Raw genomic sequence first — 25,796 nt, forward strand, 5'->3', positions numbered from 1 at the left:
GCGAGGAGGCCCGGCGGCGTGGCCCCCTCTGCCGTTGCCCCCTTCTGAGGACTACAGGACCATCGCAGAACTGCAAGAAGACCGGACAGCGCAATCCGGATATTGGCCTTCGGGAGCCGGTTGAGAAGTATCCCGCCCGCGGTTGGCGAGTGTCCAGACGTGGTCCAGACGAGGGGAGGTGGCGAGCCGCTTGGAGGGGTGCACGCAGTCGAGCGGCCCCGCATCAAGAGAACTTGGTGAGCATGCCACGCAAAACAAGCAATGTGAAATTGTGAGGGAGGGGGGAGGAATTAAATACGGGAGGTGGGAGGTGTTGTACAGGTGGGCGGCGAAGGTTTGACAATTTAGTGTAGGCAATGAAATGAATGGTAGCCGAACGAGTGCGAGAGCAGTCGGCTACGTTACGCGAGAGAGGGAGGTGGAGCGCGAAAACATCACGTGCGGCCGCTCGTAGACACTGATTGGCCTAGGTCGCGACTACGTGTAAGGGTGTGTGTGTGTGGTTTCCTACGATTTGGCATTTATTGATCAATGAGTAGATGAGGATCCTATTGTTCGAGCAAGAAACTCGATAGGTAGATGACGTTTCCCTGTAGGCGGTAGCTAGTTAGTTGCCCAATACGGAAGATAATTGGCTGGTTAAGCCCTCCTGTCGAGGGGCGTATCACACGCGAGGCGACGCAGATACTATTAAAATTACGAGGTTCATTAACAGGAGAAGAGAAGGAGGTAGTAAGGAAAATAGATGAGGATAATACCAGGGAGAGTGGGATGAGAGGGGAAGAGCTGTTACGACAAAAGGAAGAGATTTTGGAGGAACGACAAAGAGAATATAAAGTGCAGGCTCCCATCATTAAGTGGAGGTGCGGGTAAATGGATATATGAAATGGAAAAACACACTGCAGGACAGAAACTGGCAGTGGGAGATGTAAAGGGCCTTCTAATATCGATATTAGGGGATGCAGCGGATGACATTTGGAAGAGAGCGGGATTCCCTGGGGTAACAATAGCAAACACATCGCACAATGGGGCACCATTCGCAAACTGCAGACATGCACTATGGCAGGCACTGAGGGTACAGTACCCAGACACATCAGACATAGGAGCAATTACCTCACGCAAGATGCGTGAGAATGAAGATCCTGTTGATTATATCCAGGAAATCCAAGAGAAGTGGCGCATGGAAACTAGAGAACAATGGGACAAAACACCAGCAATATTTTATCATATACTAGTACAAGGGCTCCCAGAAGGAGTTCAGAAACAACTGAAGAAAGTAGTGGGAATGGAAGCAAAAGCATGGCCAGAAATACAACTGACAATAGTGCATCATTGCAGGACATGGCAAGGAAAAATGAAACAAAAGGAAGAGGACAGGAAAACGGAAGAGGCTAAACTAGTACAGAAAAAACTTACTAAATACACAATGGAAGGGGCACTAATAACTACACCTACAACAATGACCCAAAGCCCCACACAAGTAGTGGCTGCACAAGATCCCTCCCAAATACCACCCTCACAGACTATAACACAACAGGTGCCGCCACTCCAACCATACACGACCAACATGGGAGGAGGATACTCAATGCCAGGAGCTGGGTATTATAATTACAACAGGGGAAGAGGAGGAATTATGAGAGGGAGAGGATACGGATATAACACACAACAGCAGGTGGGAGGACTTAGAAATTCCTACCCCACCGGGCAACCAGTATACCAGGACAACACAGGAAGCTTTCCATGGCAGAGTAGGGAACCACTGGTGTGTTGGAGTTGTGGATTAGTAGGGCACATGTCACGCACGTGTAGAGTAAGACCAGGAACACCATCATGGAGCGAACAGGGACAACCAAGGCCCACACAGGAACAGCAGGGCATACAGCAACAGCAGACGTTGCAACAGGGAAATGAACAGCAACAACTAATAACACAACAACAGCCACAGACATATTCACTGCCACAACAACAGGTAGCGATAACACAACAACCCCAAGCACAACAAACACAACTGGGTAGGGTGACGGTCCTGGGACACAACCCTTACACAGGAAATGGTCAATCGTTGTACCCTCAATAGGACAGCCCACAGACGGCCTTGGTGTGTCCCATCCTGTCGGTAACACCTAATAGTGCGGAGGAACCACGCAAAGAGGTAACAATAGGTGACAAAAAATTATCATTCCTTGTTGACACCGGGGCGACCCGGTCTTGCATAAGGGAAGGTAAATTTAAGATGTCGGGCGAAGCCATGAACACCCAAGGATTCTCTGGGGCTAGAGGGTTGGTTCCTTTTACTGATAACATTCCCTTATCTATAGGAGATTATGACATGTCAGTCCCACTTTTATATTATAGTGCCTCACCAGTAAATATACTGGGGAGAGACATCATGAACAGGTTGACTATGACGATCTCCTTTACGGAGGACGGCATAATTTGCTCTACTCCAGGAATTAACATGCTCACAGCACGACAGATTATGCAAGCATACTGCGGACAGACAGCGATTAGGGCTGAGCCAGTAGATGGCGAACTCTTCCAGTACGGGACAGACATGGCATTTGCATGGATGCCAGGGATAGAGGGAAAGATCTGGAGGAGGCCAGCAGCCTATTTGTTCAGACCAGAAACACCAGTCAATGAACCAGAAGGAAAGGTGGTTCCAGTGGACATTGAGAGCATTATAGCAACAGCTGATTACATTGCTGTACATGCCCAAGACAGAGAAGGAAGAGCATGGAGGGCAGTGATAGCACTAGCAGAAGGATGTAGACTCACCCAGGTGTCAGATGAGGAGCTGTTCTCAGAAGAAAAGGAGGAAGGTGAAATGGTGTTTATGATGAGTGTGGAAATATGGCTAAGAGTGGCGTACAAACAAGTGGCACAGAAAATTGCAATGGCACTTGAGGCACCCACATCCACCCCAGTTCCCTTCTTTGAGGAGGATATGACAAAAGTACCCACATCATTATGGACTACTAGCCCCTATGACGTGGGGTGCATAAAAAGTATAGGGGGAGTAAGGATAAAATTGAAAAAAGGTGCAATACTCCCCAGAGTGAAACAGTACCCACTATCAAAAAAGGCAGATGAGGGCATATATGAAACCATAACGGCCCTTATAGATAATGGCATATTGGTCCCCTCAGAATCACCATGTAACACGGCTGTATACCCAGTGCGCAAGTGGGTCTTGGCGCTTCATACAGGATCTCAGGCCCTTGAACAACATAGTAGAAGCAGAATACCCCATAGCCGCAAACCCGGCCACAATATTGTGTGGCATTCCAGCAGAAGCATCACGATTTACAGTGATCGACCTTAAAAATGCTTTTTTCTCAATACCATTGCACCCAGACTCACAAGATCTGACAAGCCTCACTTACAGAAACACAAAGTGGAAACACACCAGATTGCCACAAGGGTACTGCGAATCACCCTCAATCTTCAACAGAGTAATACAGATGGATTTGGTTAACATTGAAGTGGAAAGCACAGTGTTGCAGTATGTCGACGACATAATAATTTGCAGTACAAACGAAAGAACATGCAGAGAGGACTCATTAAAGATGCTGACAATATTGGCTGAAAAAGGTTACAAGGTAGACATGGAAAAGTTACAGTACTGTCAAGAACAGGTACTTTACATTGGTCAGCTCATATCCCAACATGGAAGAAAGATTGCACCACAAAGAGCACAGGCCATTTCAAAAACGCCAGTGCCACAAACAGTGAGGGTACTGCAGCAGTTTCTGGGTCTGTGCAACTACTGTAGAGCATGGGTATTTGATTACAGCTCATACATAGGACCCCTGCTTGAGGCGTTAAAGGAAGCTAATAAAGGGGAGAAAAAGTTGGGGTGGGCAATGGAAATGAAAGAGGCTTTTGATGAACTGAAAGATGCAATATCAACTGCTCCGGTACTGGCAACCCCAGACTATGAGCGACAATTCTTTATATTTTCACATTGCGACTCAGCAGTAATGAAAGCAGTGTTGGCTCAAAAAACAAGCATGGGCTACAAACCAGTAGCATTTTACAGCGGCCACTAAGATCCTGTGATGTTAGGTCATTTCCCTTGCGAACAAGGTCTCGCCGCAGCTGCTTTTGCGGTAGAGAAAGCATCAGCAATCACCATGGGGTGCCCAACTACACTGTTTGTGGAACATGCACTATTTGCAATATTGAATAAACCTAAGTCCACCCTAACCACGCAAAGGGCATCAGGTTATGAGATCATCTTATCCAGAGCTGAACTATCAATTGTTAGATGTAGCACGGTCAACCCCGCAAGGTTCCTAGCAGAAGTAATTGAGGAAGGAGATTATGCCCACGATTGTACGCAAATAACTGAAATGTACTCATGTACTAGAAAGATTGAAGAAAACGCACTAGAGGGAGGTGAGCTCCTGTTCATTGATGGGTCATCAACTATCGACCAAAGGGATGGTATAAGGAGGACTGGGGCAGCAGTGGTAAAAATGATGGAGGTACCGGTGTGTGTGGCAATGAAATGTGTACAACTACCACAGCATTATTCCGCTCAAGCAGCAGAATTAATTGCACTAATCTTGGCGTTGAAGGAAAGCTTTGACAAACGAGTGACCATATATTCCGACAGCGCATATGTTACGTCCACTGTCCACTCAGGGCTGTCGAAATGGAGAAGAAGAGGGTTTAGGAGAGCTGATGGCACTCCAGTGCAACATGCCCTCCTATTGGCTGAACTAATTGAAGCAATAAATGACCCCCAAGAATTAGCTTTGGTCAAATGCACCGCACACACCAATGGTGAAGACCACATTTCAAAAGGGAATGCAGCAGCAGACGCACATGCGAAGTATGCTGCATATTTTGGTGAGATATGGAACCCCCCAGAGTCAAAGAGAGGGAGAGGGAGGGGAATGGCTAAGGAGATGTTGATAAGAGAAGGGTACACCCATCTCCCAGCCACACAGATAATGGAGCTACAAGCGGCTGCACCAATGGCAGAAAAAGAAATATGGGTAAAAAGAGGATGCACAATGTCACCAACCGACGCACTATGGCGCCAGGGTGACACTGGGAAGATTGTAATACCACTGGCACTATTGAACACCGCCCTGAGCCAACTACACCACCCAGCCCACACAGGCAAGGAAGTAATTGCAGCACGAATTAGGGAAGACTGGTTCTGCCCCGAGTTAAATTCTCATGTGTCAAATTTTATCAGCAATTGTCTCACATGTCAACAGTTTACGGCCGGTCACACTCTGAAGGTGATAAGAGGTACTATACCCCGGCCAGAGGGACCCTTCCGACATCTCCTTATTGACTATATTGATATGATCAACGTATGTCAAGGAAATAGGTATATGATTGTAGTAGTATGCCCATTCTCGAGGTGGATTGAAGCAGGGCCCTGTTCACACCCAGATGCATTCAGAGCAGCTAAATTCCTAGTGAGGGAGGTCTTCCCCAGGTGGGGAGTGTGCGAGGTACTGCGGTCAGATAATGGCCCACATTTCGCAAACAAAATGTTCCAGCACATCACATCCTTACTGAACATCAAGCATAAATTTGCATGTGCATACCACCCACAGGCCAACGGTAGATGTGAACGCCTGAATGGCCTATTAAAGGAGGCAATTGCAAAAATACAGCAAACAACAAAGAAGAGTTGGCTGTATTGCCTTCCACTAGCCCAATTTGAGCTAAGGAATAGACCAGGTTCCGACCACCACCTCACCCCTCACGAGGTGGTTACCGGACGTCAAATGCGCCTTCCCCTAACGCCAACATCAAGAGCATTTACCGACCACGAGAGTACTGCAAATGTCCTTGGTGATGAAATGTACCAATATGTGTCTTCTTTGATTACTAGTGTAGTGTTTGTGTCTCAACAAACAGCTCGAGCGCACGCGGGGCGGGTCTAACAGCGATCAACAAGAAGACGCGGATAAAGAATTGGAAAAGGAAAGACTGTGCAAAGTTGCTAAAGGTGACCACGTACTACTTCGCAATTTCAACAGAAAGTGGAACAGCCCACGCTTCACTGGCCCCCATCTGGTAGAGGAGGTATCAACGAGAGCAGTAAAGCTACATGACAAACGTGCCTGGAACCACCTACACGACATAAAGATCTACAAACTCCAGACCCACCCTAGCGCCACCGACAGGGCCACTGGAAGAACAACAACAGTGTCACCAACGGAGGAAGAGACTTCTACCACAACCAACGGCCTAAGTGTCCCCATACCCTGCCACCCCTCAGATTCCCCAGAGACAACTACTAGAAAAGAAAAGGGTGATCCCCATGGTTACACGATTAAAGAGTAAAGAGACTTCCGCCAGTTGAGCCCCAAACCCTCTGCCCATTGACCCCCTACCCACTGTAGTAATAACTGAACTGAAGGACATTGTCTTGCACATATACACATGTAAACACCTGAATGTTCTCTTTCTTTTCTCTCGCACATGCAGGTACAGCGTATTATTGTACTACTAAGAAAGTAGATAACTAACCAATTCACTGCCCAGGAGTAGATGGTACCCTCAGACAATAATTACCTGGAAGAATTGTCACACCAATTTGTATATGAAATAAAAAGGCCAACGTACCTGAAAAGAAGGAGGGTACGTGTCTACTACACAGCATTCCTCTTGGCCATAGAACATTCAATGCCCCACCTCCAACCATACTTGCCTGCCCTAAGAGATAGATCGCTTAGATTGGCGTGGGAACAGCTCTTCGCCTGGGCACTGAATGACTACTTGATAGGGAGAGCTTAAAAAAGACAACTAACACTAATAACAAGCATATTAAGAATTTTCAGGCGGGCAACTGTAACGTCGCAAGAATAAGCTGCCGGACTGCAGCAAGGTAAGAGCAAAATGCCGGTGAAATTAGCATCTGTAATAAAATTGATAGGGATTTTAATGATCACGGGGTTTTGGCTGCCTCTGTATGGCAGTACAGCTATGCTATCGATATTATTGCTGTACCCAAACCTAATACACCCCCACCCCCAGCTGCAACAGGTGTTACGTCAGGTGATACTAGTAAATCCCACACAAGGAAAATAGAGTTAAACGCAGCACATACTCAGATAATAAAGGTATTGACAACTACATACAAGATTCAGCACACATCTCAAACAACATATGGTACCAACACATGACCCACATAGGTAAACAGACAACAGAAGACAGCTGCTACGTTTGCTCATTAATCCCATACGCCATGAGCGCTTCTCGAACATTTGTTGCCACGGAGATAGATGAAAAAATAGCACGATGTATAATATACCTGGCACTGTTCCAGACGAAAGGAAGATTTCAAGGGACAGTGGTGCAACTGGTGTGGAAAACACGAGATACATATCCATATGAAAACAACTTCCTCAAGACTTATTTGAGTTACCACAAGAGCAGTTTACATGCTGAAGGATTCAGATACATAACAAGTGGTCCTGAAAAAGGAGAAACAAAGAAAGTAACACTACAGTACCTACCATGTGATTGCTACGCCACTGAAGTCCCTGGTAAAAACGGATGTTGGGAAAGACCACTGGTGATAATAACAGGGAAGGTGTACATGAACAACAAATGGGACATAGGAGTGGTTGGCAGCAACATGGTAACAAGAGAAAATATTTCAACTATCGATGGACACAACCATAGATGTTGGATGACTTGGGTCAAGTACGTACCCATGCTCACGTGGATGGAGAAGGATGAAGACCCAATAACAATACTGCCGCTAACTGCGCCTAAGGTATGCTACCAACATAAAGGGGAGGTGGACGTAGGATACAACACCAACTGTGAAAGTGTGATGGAGTTACCTGAGGGGGGAGCAGGAACAGCAGTAGTAATGGACCATTACTGGGCCTGTGGAAAAAAGGCATACCACACACTGCCCCCTCTGTGGAATGGTATATGCACAATGGTGCATGTTAATGTACCATCACTAGTGGTACCCCAGAAACATGTCAATATGGCGAACTTCCCCAAAATGGATGAAGGGAACAAAAGGAAGAAGAGATCTGTACAACCTCAGAAGGGGCCAGAGAGCAAAACCGACGGCAATAATACTGTCCTGAATAGAAAGAAAAGACAAGGAGAACCTCTGACAGGGAATTACCTATGGGGAAGGTCGGAAACAGCACTCACTTCAATTCCACCAGACCACAGACTATTCAGCAGAGCAGCAATGTTCTTCTCCTCGATAATACATCCAGGACTACAGGCTTACGCAAACACAAAATGGCTCCAGATAACTCGATGGGAACTAATGATGACTATTAATTCTACGGTAAATGGATTCAATGCAATAAAAGAGGAACTGCGAGCTGTGAGGATGGTAGCACTTCAGAACAGATATGTACTGGACCTCCTCACAGCAATGGAAGGAGGAGTTTGCGCTAAGATAGGACAATCATGCTGCACATTCATCCCTGCCAACGATGCTGACAATGGTACACTGACAGAAGCAGTTTTACAATTGGCCCAGATGCACTCAAAAATGATGGATGAAAGTAAAGGTGTGAAAAAGGATGAGAGCTGGTTTTCAATATTATGGTCATGGATGCCATCTTGGCTGTCAGATGGACTGAAGATTATAGTTGGATGTACTATTTTGGCTGGAGCTACACTGATCATAATAAGATTTTGGAAGGCCCGGAAGGCACGCACCACAGACGAGATGATCGAAATGGTTGGTATGCACCTCTTGATGCCAACAGATGACGGCAAACACACAGGCACAATCATAAAAGAGAGAGAGAAGTTGCGCAACCAGATCATCACCAACCACCTGGACCCACCATCTGTGAAGCTCGAAAACCCAAGAAACCCAAGGCGCTACATAGGGAAATGGGTATACTGCACTCCTGGAGGAACCTGTGCATATATGTATTGGTCATTTGAAGACCATGTTAACCACTATGGACATTTGGGAGGAATAACTAAAATATGGAGAGCAAGAGGAGATAAAGAAAAGGATATGTTTGTGGTCGACAAGTCGACCAGAGGGGGGACTGAAGTGGGAGAATGGAAGAACAGGCTCCCGCCCTTCCCCTCTCGCGCTTGGCCTAGAGGATCACGGCCTAGACACCCGCCACGAGAGGAGTTTGCCTATCTACCAGACGACCAAATACCCTGATACAGGAACATACGGATGTGCCCAACTACCTGCCCAGAAGCCCGCCCTGTCCATGCCGACACCTGCGGCATGGATCAACTCGACTAAACCTACACGTCGTTAGAGATGCCATGACGACCTAGCCAACGGTCAGCACACCTGTGCAAACATGCACACCGGACACTCCCACACCAATCCACACGAAGAACATACTCAGTGGTATGACGTAGGCGACAGACATACCCACGGACGTGCATCTTTATTATTTTCCACATAGACTCTCAAAATGCAGAAACGCAAGACGCATAATGAACTTATCTAAAAAGGCTTGCTCACGCTTCTTCTAAGAACCATGTACCATAATGAAGAATATAACGGAGACACGATACTGAGGATAGAGCAATATGATACCGTAACCTAAAGCGCTCTGCATCAAACGGTTCCACCTATGCACCAGGCCCAAGTAGGCCGCAAGCAAAAGCTTCCATGAACAGTGAATGAGCAAGAGCTCGGTTGCTGACCCTGCAGAATGAGCCCGGCGAAAGCACACCGCCAAGGGCACGATGTTGCAATCTTGCACACCGCAAGCCGACGCCAAGCTCGCACCTGCAAGATAAACCAGGCACACAGTGGGAAAAACAATATTAATTGTGCTGAATTTTGCCTCAAACACGGTCCCACCTCACGTGACAAAGCCAAACCTGACATGATGCCAAGCCCAGGAGGAAGGAGACGCCTGAATCCCACGTTTCAAGACACAGGCAGATACAATTAAAAGACTCATTGGACATCTGCAGCAGTGGGAGTAGTCGACCTCCCAACATATGAATAAATCCTCACATTGTTTACACCTACCCATAGTAAAACATTGTTGCAAATGACAGGTGCACCGCGAGCTGGGAACAGCGATAGTCTCAGACTGGGAGGCTCGCGAGCGGACCAATCAGAACATGGGGCTCTTATCACTGACGCCATTAACATTGACCAATCCTCAGAGGTCTTCATGTAACAATTTTCATGTATCAAATTGAAGGGACAGCCCAAGTATACCACCTGACTAACCCTCAACCACTAACACCGTTCTCTATATGTATGCTATACTAACCCTACCACTCGAGTAACCAATCCAGAGTAGAAATAGGTTTTTTGCTAAACTTTCTAAGGTGACGCAAGTAGCGCATCATACTAAGGTAAAAAGGGCCTGCGAGCCCCACGAGTGTGTGTGTGTCAGGACGGACGCGTACGATCCTTGACCCATCCCTGCCGTTTTGTCTAATAAACAGCAGAGTCACCTTGCTTCTTGCGTGTGTCTCATACTCTATCTCTTTTGGGATATACGGGAGGAGTTGGAGCCTCCCTGCCCGGAGGTCTACGGACGGCCCGGCCGACCCCGGCAGAATTTCCCCCCGACAAGAGTTTGTACAAAATGTTCAAACAAAACAGCTAATTCAGTCATTTAGCGAAACAAAACAAGCTTCTAGTACAGAAACTTTGCCTCCTCTATCAAAATGTAAAATGAAACAAAAAATGCTTAACAAGAATTTGGCTACCACTACTGCTAAAACTGCTCCTAGAAATCTTGATAAACTAGCAAGTAACCATACCAAAAAAAGTATTTTAGCAAAAATGTTCCGCCACAGAGTCTTTCAGAATCTTATAGAAACAGGAGCAAAATCATGCACAACCCTTAAAACCTACCGTAGAAAATTAATCCTAGAAGCTCTCGTAGACAGTGCAATCCTTCTCAAAAGGAAGTTGTTTATTTTAATTTTAAACAGGTTGCAACCACTAACAAAACTGTACTAAACTACAAAAAAACCTTCTCAATAAACGGAATGTCAACAAAAATAACTTCTTAAATATCTGTGGAGGTGAATGGACTCACACCACAACCACAGAACCATATTTTAATGAAGAAGCATACAAACACAACTAAACAAACACAATTGCCATCCACAGCAGTGGATGAGGTTATGAAAAAATGAATAATACCATAATGGAACAAGAAACACTGCTTACAAAAATATTCCCAGAAAACTCAGAATTATCTCTCCATTCGACTGACCCAGAACGTCCAGTATACAAATGGCCTTGCACGTCAATGTGTAACATTCCCAACAAATCTTTCAAATCTTTACGCCAGTTCCTCAATCAGTATGTGAAAGGTAAAGACAAAATCAAAATGAAAGTGCTGCAAAATATGGATACCTTTCCAGTGCGCAAATACACAGGACTACAAGGACATTCATTAGCCTGCATTTCAGGACCTATTTGCAAAAGCACCTTCCATTATATCAAAATGATATCAACAAATCATTCAACTATAAGAAATGTAGTCTATAAAATGTACTGTGCTAAAAGTCCTGCTTTAGAACTAGCCAATTTAAATAACACTCTTCTACATGGTACACCCAAAGACCTACAACAAGAAATTGACCGTATCCAGAGGAAATATTTTGGAAGTGAAAGCCACTTACAAAATGCAATAGCTTTACAACAGAGTAGCAACAATTCTGCACATGGCAACCTTCTACTACACACATACAAAAAAGAAATACTAAAATGTAATGTGTGTGTGTGTATTGCCGCAGAACTTTTTACAAATCTAACACAAAAACTATAGACGTAACATACAAAATAGAAGACAATGAAGGTTCCAAATGGTTTGAATTAGCTCTCTACCTTTTAGCAGAAATCAAATACGAAATAATTAACCCCTTAATACTTTGCAGTCACTGCACTACAAAACTTGACAACAACCAAACTCCTTCACGTGCTATCACAAATAACTTGGAATTATTCCCACTACCAAAACCCCTACAACAACTCAAATTATATGACAGCATCATAATTTAAACAGTGCAGCCATTCCAAGAAATAATACGCCTTCAACCAAAAACAGCAAAATTACCTCCCTCTGAATTGGTGAAAGGCATTCGTGGCAAAGTAGTTTATTTACCATTAGATCTAACAGAAAATGTGCACACACTGGGAGTGCAACGTCCAATAGAGCAAACTTTAATTGTCTTAGTAAATGGTGTACCAACAAAAGACAAAAAAAATTGGCAAAAACTTGTGGACTTACATAAAGTTAGACAAGCCTTGCAATATTTAAAAGACAATAATGAATACTACAATGAAATAAATATTGAAGAAAACCTAAGGGTAACAACTGAAATAATTCAAGAGTCACCAGAAACTGGTCAATTTGAACTTCTAGATCCTGCTGCAGTATCCAATATTTTAGACCATTATACAATTCATCCATTACACTCTAATGACAGCATAGATGATGCACTAGAAACGTACCAAATGCGACAAACCAAAGGATCACCAATGAGCATATGGGAAAAAAGTATAGAAGCACATGCTTTTCCTCTACTATTTCCTACTGGCAAAGGAGGAAGGTACGATGATAGACCCACTCAGATAACAGCATCAGAATACCACTCATTACAAATGTATTCTGAAGATCCCAGATTTAGACAAAATATGGAATACATATTCCACCTACTCTTTGAAAGTGAACTAGCAACTCTATGTTACGGAGTTGCAAACATATTGACTCATTACAAGGTCACCATTTAGCCTGGCTCTAATAGACCTCTCCAAGGTCTAGTCTCCTAGATGCAATATATAGGGCCTCATTACACGGATGGCGGAGAACCGTGGCGCTATTAGCGCCATGGTTCATGCCGGTAAAATACCGGCACCGCCTTGGCGGAAAGGGGAATTACCGCCCCATTCCAAGGTTGGCGGGGCGGTAATTCCCCCTTCCACCATTGCCCTTCCCCATTCCCATTTTTGCCCCATACGGCATAATGGGAATGGGGAAGGTGCTAATTACGGTACCGCAAATTGCGGTACCGTAATTAGCTCCCTGGGTCCCTTTGCGGGTTGGTTTTTAACACCTGCAAAAAGCAGGCGTTAAATTCCCCAACCCGCAAAGGGACCTCGTAGTAAGGCGGTAAGGATTTACCGGTACTGGTAAAATACCGGTACCGGTAAACCCTTACCGCCATCCGTGTAATGAGGCCCATTGACTATTTTCTAACTAAGGAAGACAGAAAATACCCATAAATAAACTTTATATGGAGTTTCCATTTCCAAGTACAAGGTGTGGAATCTTGTGCACCTTGCAGACTCTGTCATTTGGGACTTTTTTCTTTGTACTTTTTGAATTTTCACATTGAATGACAAATCTGCATGAAGTAATGCTCTTGTGTATGGGAACTCCCTTTCTTTCCCTCCCCTCTATGTGAAAACAATCAAGACCGCTGATATTTCATTGGTATCTGTACATTGGCATGAAGTAATGCTTTTGTTTGCTTGGTTTGGGTATTCTTTGAATTAGGAAACTCTCCCTTGCATGTACAAATAATTCACCCCGTGGGGATTATACTGCTATTTGTTAACCCCCCCCTTTGTTTCTAATTATGAAATAACGTATTCTTTGATCTGTGAACCCTAAATTGGGTCTGTATTTATGTTGTTTACGGTATATTTTGTTAAACTTTATGTATGTTTTCAAAAAGAATGTGTCAGCAATTAGTAAACAAACTGACTTTCACTTTGAGTGCCTAACTGCATTTTATACACAGCTGTGCAGTACATGACAGTAAATAGTATGCTGCCAGTTTGCCAAATATATAAGTGAATTTGCATTTGAACAATTTGCAATAGAATAATATTTCCGCAGGCAGGACCCCCTTTTTTCTCTTGTATACAGCATACATATTGAAATCAGGAACCCACTTTCAAAATGTGTCAGCTATGGAATTAATACAAAAAGTGCAAGAAAAATATGAGGTTTTACAATCAAGCATTACAAATCTGTTTGCAAACATGCGCGGTACGAAAGAATACTGGTTCGACGTCACGGAGATGTACGTTGTATGATCAGAAAGCTTGAACCACCCACTTGGTTTGTTACATTAAGTTGTGCAGAATATGCATGGGAAGATTTACATGATTTCCTACGCATATCAAACAAAAACAAAACAAACATAGATATTCTAACACCTGGAGAACTTTGCTCTCTAGATCCTGTTAATGTTTCAAGATATTTCCACCATTGTTTCATTGCTATGCCTACTTTATTTGTAATAAAACTGTTCATCCCCTCGGAGAAGTGCAACACTTTTTTTGGAGAAAAGAATATCAAGCCAGAGGAGCACCACATATCCACATGCTTTTATGGATTAAAGATGCTCCTAAATTTGGTCAGGACAGTGATGCCACTGTTTTGCAGTTCATCCAAAAATATGTCACTTGTGAAATCCCGTCACAAACTAGAAAAAGAGACCTTCATGCACAAATTGTACAATTTCAAAGACACAAATGTGGCAAATATTGTCGTCGCAAATACAAAAACAAAGGGAAATACTACACCAAATGCTGCTTTGGTTTCCCAAGACCAGAGACAGAAACAGGTGCAATGAACAACTTCATGTCTTCAGTTAGACATAGAGTAAAAGGTAAATCACCTAAGAACACGTATTACATAAAAAGAACAGAAGAATCAAAATATATCAATGATTAAAATGCAATCATTGCCCTCTTATGGAATGCAAACATAGAGGTGCAGTACATTGCAGACAATTCCACTGCAGTTGCACGATATGTTACAGCCTACTCAACAAAAGCAGAAAAAACAGAGCTTCAAGACCTCTGGAATGACCTATCATCAGACAAAACACTATCTCAGAAATTGTACAGCTTAGGCATAACAATGCTCCCTCATAGAGAATGTGGCTCCTATGAAGGTGAAGATCGTTTAACCGGTACTGCTTTGTATGGAAAATCTGAAAATATAGTATGGCTAAGTCCTGGTCCTGCTAAATCTAGAAAAAGAGTTCTCAAATCATATGAAGACATAGAAACAGTAGCCAAAAATGATCCCAACAGCCAAGTCATTTTGAAAAACAATTTACTGGACACATACTACCCGAACAGTACCACTTTGGAAACGATGTGTCTATACCACATAGCCCAAAACTTTGTATACAAAAATAATATAAAACCCGATGAACAAAAAGATAGATATAGAGTGACAAATTGTGAAGGCAGCTTAGTGAAATTTACCAAACAAAGCTTAATTAATCATATAAAATTGTCATTAAAAACTCCTCAACAGAAGGAACTATATTACATGTACCTGCTACAACTTTTTAAACCATGGAGAAAAGAAGAAGAGATACTAGATAACTATGACTCCTATGAAGACGCTTTCAAAGCAAATGAAAGCACTATCACCGATGTAAACTGTACACAGTACAAAACAATGATGCACAATGAACAGCAACACGAAGAAGAACTCCAGGCCCAACTAGATAAGGACACTCCCGACAGTAGTCAACCTTCTGTAACAGGAAGCCAAGAACCACTGGGACAGCCACTAATAGCAAATGAAGCAGAATTAGCTATGACAGAAGTAGAAAACACCATGTGTCACTATGAAGAAGATACAGAAGACTTAACTGTACTACAATCAAAACTAAACAGAGAGCAGTGCACTATTTTTGAAGAAGTGACAAAAGAAATTGCACATGGTGTACAACACGAAAATAAAGAATGTACTTGCCAAAATTACAAACCTGTACTGCTGTACGTCAGTGGTGAAGCTGGTTCAGGCAAAACATTCTTAATCAAAATCATCAGCAAGTTCCTTCAACAATTGACAAACAACAAACTGATGCTGTTGTAACTGCCCCCACAGGTTTAGCTGCCTACAACATAGGCGGTGTCACTTTACACCGATTACTGCTCCTTCAAGTAGAACACCAAAATAAATTAGGCTATTACAAACTTTCTACAGAAGCTGCAATGTAACTACGCAGAGTATTAAAACAAATGAAAATGCTACTAATAGATGAAGTGAGAATGGTCTCCAACCTAATGTTGGCTTTGATTCACCTTAGATTACAAGAAGTACTTAAAACAAACTACGAAGAGCTCTTTGGAGGAAAACACATTATTGTTTTAGGAGATCTTCTGCAATTGACACCAGTGAAAGTGAACCTATTTTTAAAACCTTAGGACACAAACTCTGCCGTAAAGCTGTTGGCAGCATAGGAAATGTCAACCTTTGGAAACATTTCAAATACAGAGAATTAACAGAAAACATGCGACAGTCTGCAGACCTCACTTACACCAACATTTTAAAAAGTATTAGAGTTGATGTACTATCTCAAGAAGCACAAGCAATATTGAAAACCCGGCACATCCATGCACTTTATGGCGATAACGCATGTGCTATGGATGTTATGGAACAATTAGCGCACAAAAATGTCAATTGTATGGCCTTAATGCCAACTCTTGCAAGCTGTTCCAAATTCAATGAAACAATGTTAAAAAAAGAAATGCAACCAATAATTGAAATTTTCTCCACAGACAAACTGGACGTACACTACCCATGTGTCAGCAAGCCACAACAAGACTAAATACCTTAGAAAATTCAAACTCCAACACAGCTGGGTTGGAAAAAATATTAAAATTATCCTTAAATTGTAGAGTAATGCTTAAACGTAACCTTGACGTGGAGCAATGACTAGTTAATGGAGCACTGGGTACAGTTGTTGGCTTTCAAACATACCCACGTGACAACAACATTCAGTTTGTCAATATTCTCGTTGACAAACTTTCAGAAGTAAAAAGGATAGGGCGCTCAACAGCTCAATTCCTTCTCTTCAAAGACATGTATGTACGTAGAGAACAATTTTCTCTAACTCTTGCATATGCAGTCACCATTCATAAATCCCAAGGTCTTACGCTAGACAAAGCATTGATAGATATTGGAAACACAGTCTTTAAAGAAGGCATGAGCTATGTAGCACTATCACGCTTACGTACACTTGACTGTCTATTTCTAATCAACTTTGATGCAAGTAAAGTGAACGCTGATATTCCTTGCATTTTATAATACAATAGACTACATGCACTGTACACCCCCCATCTGAAATCATATCCTGTTCCACAAAAAGGAAAACGTTGTAAAAGAAAACTAATTCAAACAGAAATTCAACAGGATCTGACTGCAAATCCTTCAAAGAGAATAAAAGAAGCTACTACTTCATCAATTACCACAACCAAAGAAGAACCTATCAGTGAAAGTAAATCAGGTACTTCTTCAAAGAAGGAACGCAAACTCTGAAAAAATCACTCGGACACAGAACTATCTGGTCCATTCAAATGTTCAAATGTAACTATTGTAAGTTGCTATGCAAATGTAGCAATGAATATTCTATTTAAATTGCCACCAATTGGTAACAACATTTACTTACACAGTACAGACCAATTGTGTTTGCAAATGTTAGTCCTTCATAGAAACGCAACAAACAATCCTGACAACACGTATAGTATTAACGGAATAATACAAGAATTGGACTACGGTGCTGGAATGGTGAGGTTCACTATAAACTCACAAGAAGATCCACAAGAATTTCTAATGTACTTACTACAAGTACTGGAAAACAAAAACATACCTATGAATGAAATCTTCCAGATTTCATACATGTGGAAACATACATGCACTCTCTGCAACAATGTGACACAGGAACAAATCCCTAATGAGTGATTTGTGTATGTATCCATACATAATTGTGAATCCATTCCATTTCAGCATTTTGTACAAAATGCAAACCATGGCAGATTATATACTATCTGCAACTCAGATAATCGCTCCACCTTACTGATACAAACACATAGTAACTACGTAATACTAATGCTTCTACGTTACAATGCAGATGGTACCAAAAACAACTGCAAGCTGACTGGATTCACACACGGTCAAGTGTCACTTTATAAGAAAACCTTCACAACAATAGGTATAATCTACCAGGCAGGAGCCACAACCAATGCAGGTCACTACACTGCATATTTTAAAAAGAAATGTGGATGGTTCGAATGTAATGATAGTAGCATTACTCTAAAGCAGAGATTACCAGCAAATCTTACAAATGCTTATTTAATCTTCTTAAAGCCAAAATGTAATAACTAATCTGTACTTCAACATTAACAAAAATGCAATTAAAAGACTATGAACAGTTAGAATACGCTACCTGGTGTCTAACTGGCCCAAGATTGTATAACAACCACACTGATAAATGAATTGCACTGAATTGTAACAAAAAATAGACAGTTAGATAGAATATGCCAACAGGTATCTAACTGCTTCAAAAATGTGCAACACGCCAACAGATAGAACATTAACCAGAAACAACAAGTGAACACTCAATAAATAGACAGTTAGAATACGCCAACAGGTATCTAACTGCTTCAAAAATGTGCAACAAGCCAACATTAACCAGAAACAACAAGTGAGCACTCAAAGGAAACAAACAAACAGTGTGTAGCATAACAAAAAAAGGGTTTTTTTTAATCCAACAAGGATTTTCTTTCCCCCCAGACCCAATGATTTCAAAAACAAACACAGAAACTGAGCAAAATGCACAGTACACTGGTTTGTAAACTAAATATGAGGGTCGAAAAAAAGATAAAATGTCTATTATGCAATGTAATAAGTCTTTATGAAATACACACACTAGCATGCTCTTTCCTTTTATCACAGAAATTGAAAAAGAATATTTCCTCCAAGTACTAAACTCATGTAAAAAATATATCGAATCTCAACAAATGAAACTGTAAGTATATTTTCAAACATTTCATACATATTCGAATCTATACGTGTGATCTACGGCTGTAATACGGTGCGGTGGTTGTGGCCAGGGCCTAGAGTCTTGGGTGTATAGCCTACGGTCTTCAGCCATGCACCCAAGACTCTAGGTCCTAGCCACAACCACCGCAGCATATCACACCCATTGTGGCTTATAACTTCAGTACTTACAACTTTGGTCTTGGGTGCATGGCCTTCGGCCATGCACCCAAGACTCTAGGCCCTGCCCACAACCATCTGATAGATATTCGATTCTATGGGTGTATGTATGGGTGTGATATGCTGCGGTGGTTTTGGCCAGGGCCTAGAGTCTTGGGTATATGGGCTACGGCCTACAGCCTGCAGCCATGCACCCAAGATCTAGGCCCTGACCACAACCACCGCAGCATATCACAACCATGGTGGCTTATAAGTCATTAGCACACCCATAGAATGAAACATTTTAACTGCGGCATATACTCAATTTGCACCCAAGACTCTAGGCCCTGCCCACAACCACCTCATAGATATTCGATTCTATGGGTGTATGTATGGGTGTGATTTGCTGCGGTAGTTGTGGCCAGGGCCTAGAGTCTTGGGTGTATGGCCTACAGCCTACGGCCTGCGGCCAGGCACCCAAGACTCCAGGTACTGGCCACAACCCCCGCAGTATATGAAACCCATGGTGGCTTATAACTTCAGTGCTTATAACTTTGTGCTTCGGTGCATGGCCTTTGGCTTTGCACCCAAGACTCTAGGCCCGCCCCACAACCACCTGATAGATCTTGGATACTATGAGTGTATCTATTGCTGTGATATGCTGCGGTGGTTGTGGCCAGGGCCTAGAGTCTTGGGTGTATGGCCTACGGCCTACGGCCTGCGGCCATGTACCCAAGACTCTAGGCCCTGGCCACAACCACCGTAGCATATTACACCCATGGTGGATTATAACTCAGTATCACACCCATAGAATCAAAAATGTTAACTGCGGCATATACTCAATTTTAATGTCCGCTGACACCACGCGTGTTCTTAGAACAGTTTCAACTTCCTGCGCACAGCACAGACGGAAATACTATCCTTACAACACCCCTCATTTGCAGTAATTAAAAACATCCAGGACAGCGCGCGCATGCCGAATACATCAGTAGCACCTGCCGCCTAAACAAATACAGTATTTCACCCATCTCTTACTCCCAAAACCTCCCCAAGCACTCTGACACACCAAAACACTCCCCAAAACTGCATTTCACCTCTGTTCGCTGCCGCGCTCTCGGCGGATCCAAGATGGCGGGCGCATCCGAACAATCTGACGCACATCACGCCTCACTCAAGCCAATCGGCGGACACGTCACATCTCTGTGGTCATGACGCGAGCCCATTAGCCAATCGTTATCTTGTCCGCGGAGCGAACAGGGAAGTGTGACCGCGGAGCGGACATAGGGCCTCATTACACGTTGTGAGGTAAAAAACTGCATTTACCGGTATGGCGCTATTAGCGTTTCTGCCCTCGCAAGCGGCCGCTAATTGCGTACCATTATGAGTACGCGGACATGAGCATAGCGCCATGCCGGTAATGACCCTACCGCCATGCTGTAAAATTCCCCAAAAAGTCCCTTACCGGCTTCGACTAAAGTGCTGATAGCACCTCCGCCCTCACGCTACATGCAAATTGTGGTCACCGCCATTAGCGGTCACCGCTATTAGCGGTCACCGTTAAAATGCGGAACCGGAAATAGCGTCATCGCACAGGAACGGGAAAGAGCATGGCGGCCATCTTTAAAAACACAATCCATTGCCATCCTCTGCATCCAGGACCTCTTTCCAGGAAACTCGAGCACAAATTCATCCCGGATAGCCCGAAGATGCCCAAGGCCGTCAAAAGAGCTGCTGATCGCCAGCGAAAAGAAAAATTCAGCAATGAGGAGCTGATCATGCTCAGTGAGACACTTGCGGCAAATGCCAATGTAGTCTTCAGCAATGACATGCGGCGGGAGACCCTCCTCAAGAAAAAGGCCATCTGGGCAGAGGTTGCCCACAAAGTCAGTGCGTTGGGCACCACCACCCGCACAGTCAAGGACTGCCGTAAGAGGTGGGACGACCTCCGGGTCCGTGTCAGAAACATACTGTCAGTGAATCGCAAGCTGGCAATGGGCAGAGAAGGTGGCACTGATTCCCCTCTGAAACTCCGGGAGTGGGAGGAGACCTGCGCCTCCACAATTGGTGTGGAATCGGTAGAGGACGTTGGAGACATGGAGCATGGTGTGGCCACTTCATCCGATGGAAGTGAGTGTATACATCAAACAATGCACAGTGAAGGGTAAGGGGCCCCCCAAATATGTGTCCATATTCAGGCCATGGATCCAGCCACAAACATACATGCATGCATCACCACATACACGTGCAACACAGACCCATTCATGCATGACCCACCCGACATCCCCATTACCGGAATCCAAAATAAAGAGGCCCCAATGCATAGAGCGGCATGACATAAACAATCTGCATAAGGCACGTTGAACCATAAACAATGATATTCCCTATTTTTGACCCCTACAGGATCACAGACAGACACTGAAGAACCATGCACTGCGACACCTGCTCCCCCAGCAACGAAAAAGCCCAGGAGAGATGAGACAGGGGACACCGCCACCATCTCAAGGGGAACCGGGAGGAGTGTTCAGCAGCAGAGGGCCAAAGGCAGCAAAAGCAACAGTTCCACGCAGCCTGAGGCCACGGCTGCTGCTATTGTTGCACCCACAGCAGTGTGTCCCATTACATGTGAAATCAGCACAGAGGGCACGCACTCTGCTGCCACCAGTTCAACTGTTGAGGCAGCAGCCACCGCTCCGCTTTTGGACGAGGAGGAGGCAATTGACGTTCTGGATTGAAGCCAGATCCCCAGCCCAACACGGTCCATTGAGCCAAGCCCAAGGCCATCATCAGGATCAGCTAGCCATGGAGGATCAGCCACCCACACTGTGGAAGGGGCATGGAGCCCTCAGGTGTCCTCACCTGATGCCAGAGGCATGGACCAGGGCGCAGCAGCCACCCCAACAGCTCGTAGCAAGCAACATGACCTTGCAACCATCAGCCAGAGGCAGGTAGAAATCACTGCGCTGGTTGGGCAGCATGTGGCCGAGGCAGCCCGTCTGAGGGATGACCTTAGTATGTATGCAAGACAGACAAGGGCGGGCATGGAGGCCTGCACGAACAGGATTTGCGAGGAAATGGCCCAACTCAGGCAGGCCATGACATGTATTGTGGACGTCATTGAGCGCCAATACTCACCCCCAACACAGGATCAACCGGGCACCTCCTCCTCTGCAAGCTCCTGGCAAACAAGCCACCTGTGCCGCTCTCTGCGCAACTTGAGGCGCACGACATTCCAACCACCCAATGGCGGAGGAGGCACTGAGGATTAGGACCAGCAAGGACTAGGTGGCACATGTGGAGCAGGACACGTACACACTATAAGGCTCACATGGGGTGTTGTGGGAGGAGGGGGGAAAGGGTGTTTTTGGGAGTGTTGTGGGGGAGGGGGCAAAGGGTGTTTTTGTGAGTGTTGTGGGGGAGGGGGAGAAAGGGTGCTTTTGGGAGTGTTGTGGGGGGAGGGGGAAAGGGTGTTTTTGGGAGTGTTGTGGAGCGAGGGGGGAAAGGTTGTTTGCACAGTTGGGGCCATGCACTTTTTGTTCACATTCTGATCACAATACACTGTTTAGAAGTTGAAACACAGGCTTGGTCTTCATCATTGTGTATGTGTACTTTATTGGGGAGAGGGACCTTTGTGGGCCTCACCACATGCATCAGGGCAACAATACCCATCTCCATCCATAACAGTTCTCCCTTGTATCTCGTAAAATTTGATACATCAGATGCTGACGCACATCGTGTCCCTCCTGGCCATCGCCTCTTGCATGTCCTGGGGACCATTTCACCCATCCTCATCCCCATCAACATCATCCTCATCTGGTGGTTGCATGTCAATGTCAGGTGGCATAGGCACATTCCGTCTGATGCACATTTTGTGCTGCATTACACATGCCATGGTTATCTTCGGCACTTTGTCATGGCCGTACAGGAGAGCCTCACCCGGCCCGCTTTGGCACCAGAGCTGTGTCTTCGAAAGGCCAAATGCCTGCTCTATCACGACGCGGGTACGGGTATGTGCAATATTGTAGTCCTCTTCCTGCTGGTTCAGTGGGTTCCGTACAGGGGTTAGGAGCCACCTCTTCAGGGGATAGCCAGTGTCGCATGTATGGGGTGAAGAATGGGTACCTGTTACCGGTCACCTCTGGTGTGGCCTGTACATGTCACACAAATCGTCTTTGCATTGTGATTGAAAATCACAACTACCAGCATGCATGCAGACGATCTGCGTGACTGCAATGTGCAAAGCTGAGCTCGACCATGCCAGTGGACATGCCCGAATCATGCCTCCAACAGTAATAGAAATGTCCTGGGTGAGGCCAGGTCTGAGGTGTCCCTGGGCCCAGGCAAATATAGTACCACACTGCCAGTGTACTGCCATTCCGACATCCATGTTGCCATGCTGTGAAGCATCACTTCAGTGGTGCTATAGGTGTGTGGTTCGATGCTATGGCTAGGGGTGATCGCTTTGCATGCATTCAAGGGCACATTCCTGTATTGATGTTGTGCTGCCCTAATTCTGTATGACTGTCTTGACGGCATGTTGCTGATTTTTGTATTATGTGGTGTGGCATGATGTGCAATGTGGGTGTGGATGGATGTGTAATCTTTTGAAACATGGATTGTTTTCAATGTTGTGCAGCTTCAAATTGCATGTGGGGTCTTCTCAAGTACATTGTGGCCTTCCCTGATGGACATTGGCGTACATCTGTATGTCCATTTGTCCTACGCACGACAGTCAACACACAGTTGGAGTATGTATCTCTCCCCCCCAATCACACCGCCATGTGCATGCCCTGCTACTCACCAAGTTGCCACGATCGTTGTGCGGCTTGTCGCTCCATGTTGCGTGGTATGGTTGAGTTCTGCAGGACCATTGATTCATGGGTTGATCCGGGATATCTGGCACAACAATGTGTGATTATCTTGTTTGCGTCACATGCCATTTTGACAATGATGGAGTGGAATTGTTTTCTGTTTTTCGGTAGACTACTTCATTGTGATGTGGGACCACCAATTCCACATGGGTACAGTCGATGGCCCCGATGCTACTTGGGATGCCTGCCAGTGAATAGAAGGCAACTTTGGTGTTTGCGATCTCCTGGGCAGTCCGTGGCAGGAATATGTGTTCATGTGCAAGCTTCAGGAGGGCATTGAGTACCTGGTTCAGCGTGCGGGAGAAGACTGGTTGTGAGATGCCATGCATCTGCCCCACAGTATGCTGCTAGGAGCCTGTGGCCAGGAAGTGGAGCACAGTCACCACCTTCAGTAGAGGGGGGATTGAAGTTCTGATGTCTATGAGGCTCACAATGTCATCATGTATCTTATCCACGATGCTGGTGATGGTATCCCGGTCCAGAAGGTACAGGGTATGTATCTGCTCAGGTGTTAGGTTAAATGGACTGGTTTGGATCCTGGGGATTGTTGGCTACCTCTGTGGTATTTCTGGGTGCCCTGGTGGTGCTTGCTGCACCTGTCTTGCCCTCCTCCTACTCCTCCTCCTCCTCCTGCATCTCCTCTGTGCTGCCTGTTGTTGTTGGTGCTGCACTGCAATCATGTCCTCCAGCCAATGTAATGCTGCTAGTATTCGAACCATCTTGGTGTGGGAAGGGGTGTGGGAAGGGGTGTGGTGTGCTCTTTTGTGCTGCCAGTCTCCATTGCCTCCACCTGTGCTGATTGTGTCCACCTGTGGCAGGTGGGAACACTGCTCAGGTCTCTTAACGGGTGGTTCACGATGCCGGTATTAGCGCCATGCCGGTAAGGGGTTTTTGGGCCTTTACCATGCCGCTATTGCCATGTCCGCATGGCTTGTAATGGCGTGCTATTAGCGCCATGTCGCTATTTCCGACCTGGTGGTCGCGCGCCCACGGACTTGCCGCTATTAGTGGCACTGTACTTACCGGTTCCACTAATAGCGGCTAGTCCGGGTCGTAATTGCTAGGGAATTTAGCGGTACCGGTAATCCCTTACCGGTACCGTTATACCCTTACCGCACAACGTGTAATGAGGCCCATACTTTTTCGTTGTTTTAAAAAAAACTACTGGATGGATTTTCACCAAATTTACAAAAGCACGCTTTCGGGACCAAGCTCCTGCCGCAAATTTGGTGAAAATCTGTCCAGTGGTTTCACCTGTAGGCGTGCGCAAAGTTTTTCCCCCATTCAGTCTATGGGAAAAAAAGACGTTTTGGGACCACCCTATAACTTTTCCCCCCCTGGACCAAACATCACCAAACTTTGCAAGAAGATCCAGTGTGGCCCATATACTTTTTTTGCAAAGTTTGGTGAGGATTCGTCCAGGGGGAGCGGATTTATAAGCCGCCCAAAAAATGCTCTTCATATGGAAACAGCAACTTAACCATAACTACACTGCCACTACCGTGGCTGTGTAATATATATGCCGTAATGTGCATGAATGAGTGAGTGCATGATGGATGAGTGGCTGCCTGGGTCTGCCTGTGTGAGTGTATGGTGAAAGTGTGCACACTTAAATGTATGGGTGGCTGCCTGGGTGTGCCTGTATGGTGAAAGGGTACACACTTAAATCTATGGGTGGCTGGGAGTGCGTGCGTGTGTTTGTGTATGGTGTGTGTGCTTGTCTTCATGGGTGCAACAAAACCTACATTTCGGGGGGCTAACCCTTCAAATGGTGGGAGAGGATTTAACTTGACGGCGCTGGGGGCGAACTTATTTGCGTGGGGGCATCTAACTTCTTTACAAATTCTAATGAGGCTATTCTAGTGCAGCTTCAATGTTACAAGCAGTTAACTCTTTCCTTTAAGTGTGAAAGCACCCACTTATGGACTTGTGTGAGAATGAGCGATCTCCTGCCCCCTCTCTACCCTTCCAATCACTCCTCTGGGATGCAAGT

This window comes from Ambystoma mexicanum, chromosome 12 (assembly GCF_040938575.1).
Source record: "Ambystoma mexicanum isolate Mex_15411 chromosome 12, UKY_AmexF1_1, whole genome shotgun sequence".
Lineage (NCBI taxonomy): Eukaryota > Metazoa > Chordata > Amphibia > Caudata > Ambystomatidae > Ambystoma > Ambystoma mexicanum.